General features: G+C 37.3%; 1 pseudogene; it reads left to right on the forward strand.

The window, feature by feature from the left end:
• Positions 1-214: 214 nt before the first annotated feature.
• On the forward strand, positions 215-981 carry LOC129024194 (ruvB-like 2; annotated as a pseudogene).
• The last annotated feature ends 6,961 nt before the right edge of the window (positions 982-7,942 follow it).

Here is a 7,942-nt window from a genome sequence, read left to right on the forward strand (position 1 = left end):
ATAATAATTTTGAGAAGGAACAGGATGTGAAACAAAATAAATCATTGTGAGGAAAGACATTGGTGGTTAGTGACTTATCATGGCAACTGTGATGACTGTGACCAACGTCCCAGAGATCTATGATGTGAGGAGGATTGAGCATAGAGGTGTCCACTCCCACATCCGAGGACTGGGCCTGGATGATGCTTTGGAGACTCAACAGGCTTCCCAGGTCATGGTGGGTCAGCTTTGCTGCACAGCAGGCAGCTGATGTGGGGCGGGAGATGATCCATAAAGGGAAGATTGTCAAGTGGGCAGTCCTCATTGCTGGTCAGCTGGGCAGAGGGAAGACAGCCATCGCCCTAGGCATGGCATAGGCCCTGGGACCTGACACCTTGTTCATAGCCATCACCGGCAGTGAGATCTCCCTGGAGATGAGCAAGACCCAGGCTTTCTGGCCATCTTTTGGCATTCACTTCAAGGAGGAGATGGAGATCATCGAAGGGGAAGTGGTTGAGACCCAGATTGATAGACCAGTGACAGGAATGGGCTCCAAGGTGGGCAAACTGACCATCAAAACCAAGAAGATGGAGACCATCTATGACCTGGGCATGAAGATGATTGAGTCCCTGACCAAAGACAAGATCCACGCTGGTGACATGATCACTATTGACAAAGCAATGGGCAAGATCTCCAAGTTGGGCCACTCCTTTACATGGTCCGGTGACTACAACCCCATGGACTCCCAGACTAAATTCGGGCAGACCCCATATGGGAAGCTCCAGAAATGCAAGGTGCACATTGTGTCCCTTGCACAAGATCGACATCATCAACTCCCACACCCATGGCTTCCTGGCTCTCTTCTCATGTGACACAAGAGAGATCAAGTCAGAAGTTGCCAAGCAGATCAACGTCAAAGTGGCCGAGTGGATGGAACAAAATAGAGAGTTTAAGCATCTATATCTATATCTGTATACCTACCTTTTGAAATGTATTATATGATAAAGGTGACAATAATAATCAGCAAAATGAGAATATATTTTATTTCTAATTGGTACACTTTTAATACTTTTGGCTGGATATATTTTGTTTGTGTGATATTACAACACATACTTCATAATATAACATTCCTGATTATAAGATTCTAAATGTCACTAGCACCCCTCAGTTATTGTGACACACAAAAACACAAGTACACAATTACAAATTGATCTTAAAGGAGAGATATTGCTCATAGTTGAGTAGAACTAGTATAAAAGGTATGAGAAAACTCTGCTACCCATCTGTAGTAATGATGCTAAAAATAAAATTAGGTAATATATTAAAGACAATTTCATAGGAACTAAAGATTTAAACATTAAAAATAAAAATCACACTAGAAAAGTATTGTGAATAATTATTAATATTGGGCTTTGAAAGCATGACCAGAGTGGGTCAAACTATAAAGACAACCACTGGTAGAACTTTATTTGATAATAACAGTAACAAATTCTAAAGAAACATTGAAGGTAAATGACAAATTGGGGGAGTATTTACAAAATAGAAATAATGTAAAAGGCAAATATGCTTACATTAGAAACAGGTTTGTGAAAATTAATTTTAAAATATGCAAATAATAAACTTAAGAAAAATATTTAACTGCACAAGTAGTAAAGTAAATGCAAATTAAAATAATATATTTTATCTCATTAACTGACAAAGATAAAAACAAAAGTAACAATAGCTAGAGGCAGTGCAGACATGGGAAAATTAGCACTCTTATACATTGCTAATAACTTATTTGGAAATATGTAACAAATGCCTCAAAATATGTATGCTATATGCATAAGAATTTCTACTTCGGGGAATTTATCTTAAAGAAATAATCAGAAATTTACAAATACAGAAGTGATTATCATAGCATTGCTCATACAGTGATTTAAGTTATAGGTTATATAAAAAAGAGACCCCTTAATATATGGCATGAAAAATAGATACAATTGTGTCTTTCTTATGTAAACAGCCCTTCTAATCTCAACACGTAGTATCCATCCTTGGATCTAAGGCAACTACTCCAGTTCTCATTATCTTCCAGTCAAGAGGAAGGTAGAAAAGCCCAGGGTAGCACATAGCATCCATTTATTTTTAGGGACAGAACTAAGAAGTGGAACATGCCACTTCTGCTCAGAATTCACTGACTACAATAATCACATGGCCAAAATTGCAAAGGCATGTTGTAAACATAGTTTTAGGATGGACATCCATGGGTGCAGCTAAACTTAGGAGTTCAATTGTTAAGTAAAAGGAGAATGGAAATTGATACACATTTATCAGCTTCTGCAGCAATGAAACATTATAACAAGTAAACACTTCCAATATTTTGATTAAACAGATACATAGGTATCCACATGATGGACTAGCCTCTAGCCATTAAAATTAATGCTGAGGAAGAGCATTTAGTTACCTGTGGAAAAAAGTTCTTGCCCAAATCTTGTTCCAGTTGTCTTTATGACACTGCAGACAGGAATCTGTCAGCAAAAACACAGTATCTTTAGTCATCCATGTTCTTATTTGACTATTTTGTTTTGGATTTAAGGCTGAATCAGGCTTCAATAGATACATGGAATGTATTTATCCAAATTACTTACCTAACCCCTGCTACATTTTTTTGATTCCTCAGTTTCTGGGTAATCCTAATTAGTACTTCCATCCCAGTGTTTGATGCAATAACTACTTTTGATTGAGTGCATAAGAATCATTCACAATGCCAAGCATTTTTCTTCCATTAAGCCTTTTATCCTCAAATATTCCCAAGAAGTAGATACTAGAATTATCATCACTCTGGCTCACAAATAAGGAAACAGACACAGAGTGGTTAAACTTGCCCACATGTACCAGCTAATAAGTGGCAAAGCAAGGTTAAAATCTCTATCTCACTCTTAAGCCTGTATTCTTTTTATTATTTTTATTATTATTATCATTATCATTATTATTATTATTATACTTTAAGTTCTGGGTTACATGTGCAGAACGTGCAGTTTTGTTACATAGGTATACACATGCCATGGTGGTTTGCCGCACCCATCAACCTGTCACCTACATTAGGTATTTCTCCTAATGTTATCCATCCCCTAGCCCCCCAACCCCCACAGGCCCCAGTGTGTGATAGTCCCCGCCCTGTGTCCATGGGTTCTCATTGTTCAGTTCCCACTTATGAGTGAGAACATGTGGTGTTTGGTTTTCTGATCTTGTGATAGTTTGCTGAGAATGATGGCTTCCAGCTTCATCCATGTCCCTGCAAAGGATATGAACTCATCTATTTTTATGGTTGCATAGTATTCCATGGTGCCATGATGTATATGTGCCACAGTTTCTTTATGCAGTCTATCATTGATGGACATTTGGGTTGGTTCCAAGTCTTTGCTATTGTGAATAGTGCTGCAATAAACATACGTGTGCATGTGTCTTTATCACAGAACGATTTATAATCCTTTGGGTATATGTCCGGTAATGGGATTGCTGGGTCAAATGGTATTTCTGGTTCTAGATCCTTGAGGAGTCACCACACTGTCTTCTGCAATGGTTGAACTAATTTACACACCCACCAACAGTGTAAAAGCATTCCTATTTTTCCACAACCTCTCCAGCATCTGTCGTTTCCTGACTTTTTAATGATCGCCATTCTAACTGGCATGAGATGGTATCTCATTGTGGTTTTGATTTGCATTTCTCTAACGACCAGTGATGATGAGCATTTTTTCATATGTCTGTTGGCTGCATAAATATCTTCTTTTGAGAAGTGTCTCTTCATATCTTTGCCTATTTTTTGTTGGGGTTGCTTGCTTTTTTTCCTGTAAAGTCGTTTAAGTTCTTTGTAGATTCTGGATATTAGCGCTTTGTCAGATGGATAGATTGCAAAAATGTTCTCCCATTCTGTAGGTTGCCTGTTCACTCTGATGATAGTTTCTTTTGCTATGCAGAAGCTCTTTGGTTTAATTAGATCCCATTTGTCAATTTTGTCTTTTGTTGCCATTGCTTTTGGTGTTTTAGACATGAAGTCTTTGCCCATGCCTATGTCCTGAATGGTACTGCCCAGGTTTTCTTCTAGGATTTTTATGGTCCTAGGTCTTACATTTAAGTCTTTGATCCATTTTATTTATTTATTTATTTATTTATTTATTTATTTATTATTATGATTATACTTTAGGTTTTAGGGTACATGTGTACAACGTGCAGGTTAGTTACATATGTATACATGAGCCATGCTGGTGTGCTGCACTCACTAACTCATCTTCTAGCATTAGGTATATCTCCCAATGCTATCCCTCCCCCCTCCCCCCACCCCACAACAGTCCCCAGAGTGTGATGATCCCCTTCCTGTGTCCATGTGTTCTCATTGTTCAATTCCAACCTATGAGTGAGAATATGTGGTGTTTGGTTTTTTGTTCTTGCGATAGTTTACTGAGAATGATGATTTCCAATTTCATCCATGTCCCTACAAAGGACATGAACTCATCATTTTTTATGGCTGCATAGTATTCCATGATGTATATGTGCCACATTTTCTTAATCCAGTCTATCATTGTTGGACATTTGGGTTGGTTCCAAGTCTTTGCTATTGTGAATAATGCCGCAATAAACAAACGTGTGCATGTGTCTTTATAGCAGCATGATTTATAGTCCTTTGGGTATATACCCAGTAATGAGATGGCTGGGTATGGAATGGCTGGGTAGGAATTCAAATGGAATTCCTAGAGTATTTGATCCATTTTGAGTTGATTTTTGTATAAGGTGTAAAGAAGGGGTCCAATTTCAGTTTTCTGCATATGGCTAGCCAGTTTTCCCAGCACCATTTATTAAATAGGGAATCTTTTCCCCATTGCTTGTGTGTGTCAGGTTTGTCAAAGATCAGATGGTGGTAGATGTATGGTGTTATTTCTGAGGCCTCTGTCCTGTTCCATTGGTCTATATATCTGTTTTGGTACCAGTACCCTGCTGTTTTGGTTACTGTAGCCTTGTAGTAAAGTTTGAAGTCAGGTAGCGTGATGCCTCCAGCTTTGTTCTTCTTGCCCAGGATTGTCTTGGCTATGTGTGCTCTGTTTTGGTTCTATATGAAGTTTAAAGTAGTTTTTTCCAATTCTGTGAAGAACGTCAATGGTACCTTGATGGGGATACCATTGAATCTATAAATTCCTTTGGGGAGTAAGGCCATTTTAACGATATTGATTTTTCCTATCCTTGAGAAAGGACTGTTTTTCCATTTGTTTGTGTCCTCTCTTATTTCCTTGAGCAGTGGTTGGCAGTTCTCCTTGAATAGGTCTTCACACCCCTTGTAAGTTGTATTTCTAGCTATTTTCTTCTCTTAGTAGCAATTGTGAATGGGAGTTCACTCATGATTTGGCTCTCTGTTTGTCTGTTATTAGTGTATAGGAATGCTTGTGATTTTTGCACATTGATTTTGTATCCCGAGACTTTGCTGAAGTTGCTTATCAGCTTAAGGAGATTTGAGGCTGAGAAGATGAGGTTTTCTAAATATACAATCATGTCTTCTGCAAACAGAGACAATTTGACTCTCTCTCTTCCTATTTAAATATGCTTTATATCTTTATCTTGCCTGATTGCCCTGGCCAGAACTTCCAATGCTATGTTGAATAGGAGTGGTGAGAGAGGGCATCCTTGTCTTGTGCCAGTTTTCAAAGGGAATGCTTCCAGTTTTTGCCCATCCAGTATGATATTGGCTGTGGGTTTGTCATAAATAGCTTTTATCATGTTGAGATACGTTCCATCAATACCTAGTTTATTAAGAGTTTTTAGCATGAGAGGATGTTGAATTTTGTCGAAGGCCTTTTCTGCATATATTGAGATGATCATGTGGTTTTTGTCATTGGTTCTATGTGATGGATTACGTTTATTGATTTGTGTATGTTGAGCCAGCCTTGCATCCCAGGGATGAAGCCAACTTGATCATGGTGGATAAGCTTTTTGATGTGCTGCTGAATTTGGTTTGCCAGTATTTTATTGAGGATTTTCGCATCGATGTTCATCAGGGGATATTGGCCTAAAATTCTCTTTTTTTGTTGTATCTCTGCCAGGCTTTGGTATCAGGATGATGCTGGCTTCATAAAATGAATTAGGGAAGATTCCCTCTTTTTCTATTGATCGGAATCATCTCAGAACGAATGGTACCAGCTCCTCTTTGTATCTCTGGTAGAATTCAGCTGTGAATCTGTCTGGTCCTGGACTTTTTTTGGTTGGTAGGCTATTAATTATTGCCTCAATTTCAGAGCCTGTTATTGGTCTACTCAGAGATTCAACTTCTTCCTGTTTTAGTCTTGGGAGGGTGTATGTGTCCAGGAATTTATCCATTTCTTCCAGATTTTCTAGTTTATTTGTGTAGAGGTGTTTATAGTATTCTCTGATGGTAATTTGTATTTCTATGGGTTCGGTGATGATATCCCCTTTATCATTTTTTATTTTGTCTATTTAATTATTCTCTCTTTTCTTCTATATTAGTCTTGCTAGTGGTCTGTTTTGTTGATCTTTTCAAAAAACCAGCTCCTGGATTCATTGATTTTTTGAAGGGATTTTGTGTCTCTATCTCCTTCAGTTCTGTTCTGATCTTAGTTATTTCTTGTCTTCTGCTAGCTTTCGAATGTGTTTGCTCTTGTTTCTCTAGTTCTTTTACTAGTGATGTTAGCGTGTCGATTTTAGATCTTTCCTGCTTTCTCTTGTGGGCATTTAGTGCTATAAATTTCCCTCACACACTGCTTTAAATGTGTCCCAGAGATTCTGGTATGTTGTGTCTTTGTTCTCATTGGTTTCAAAGAACATCTTTATTTCTGCCTTCATTTCATTATTTACCCAGTAGTCATTCAGAAGCAGGTTGTTCAGTTTCCATTTAGTTGTGCGGTTTTGAGTGAGATTTCTTATTCCTGAGTTCTAATTTGACTGTACTGTGGTCTGACAGAGGGTTTGTTGTGATTTCAGCTGGTAAAGTTTCTGCTAAGAAATATATTGTTAGTCTGATGAGGATCTCTTAAATGTGACTTGACACTTTTGCTATTTATAAAATTCTTTTTGTCTTTGACTTTTGATAGTTAGACAATAATATGCCTCAAGGAAGACCCTTGTGCACTGAATATATAGGGGTATGTTTGAGCTTCCTGTATCTGGATGTCTATATCTCTTACAAGACTTGGGAAGTTTTCTGCTATTTTATTAAAAGGTTTGCTATGACATTGTGCAACTCCTCTCCTTCTGGAACACCCAAAATTCAAATATTTGGTTGCTTTATAGTGTCCCCTATGTTAAATAGGCTTTGTTCTTTGTTATTTTTTCTTTTTTATCTGACTATTTCAAAGACTTGCCTTCAAATTCAGAAATTATTTCTTCTGCTTTATTTAATCTACTGATAAAACTCTTAATTGCAATTTTTATTTTATTCATTGAATGTTTTCTATTTCAGAATTTCTTTTGGTTCTTTCTTATGTTGTCTATTTTTGTTGAATTTCTAATTCAGAACAGGAATTTGTTTCCCGAATTCATGTGTACTGTCTTTCCTTCTCTTGTATCTCGCTGAGTTTGTAATATCTTCATTTTGAATTCCTTTTCAGGCATTTCAAGATTTTTCTTTTCATTAAAATTTGTTGCTGGATAATTATTGTATTCCTTTGGAGGTGTCAAATTTTTCTGCTTTGTACATGTTTCTCATGTTTTCTCTTTGATATTTTCACATCTAATGCAATGGTTACTTCTTTGGTTTTATGGATTGACTTTCATAGAAAAAGACATTTTTTCTATAGATGTATCTACAGTGTTAGTTTGGTATGGGTGCTTTGGCTTTGATTCTGTGTGGGTACAGTATTGTAGTTTCCATATGTGTATTAGTCTGTTCTCATGCTGCCAATAAAGACATATGCAAAACTGGGTAATTTATAAAGAAAAGAGGTGTAACTGACTCACAGTTCATCATGCCTGGGGAGGT

Source organism: Pongo pygmaeus, chromosome X, assembly GCF_028885625.2.
Source record: "Pongo pygmaeus isolate AG05252 chromosome X, NHGRI_mPonPyg2-v2.0_pri, whole genome shotgun sequence".
Classification (NCBI taxonomy): Eukaryota; Metazoa; Chordata; class Mammalia; order Primates; family Hominidae; genus Pongo; species Pongo pygmaeus.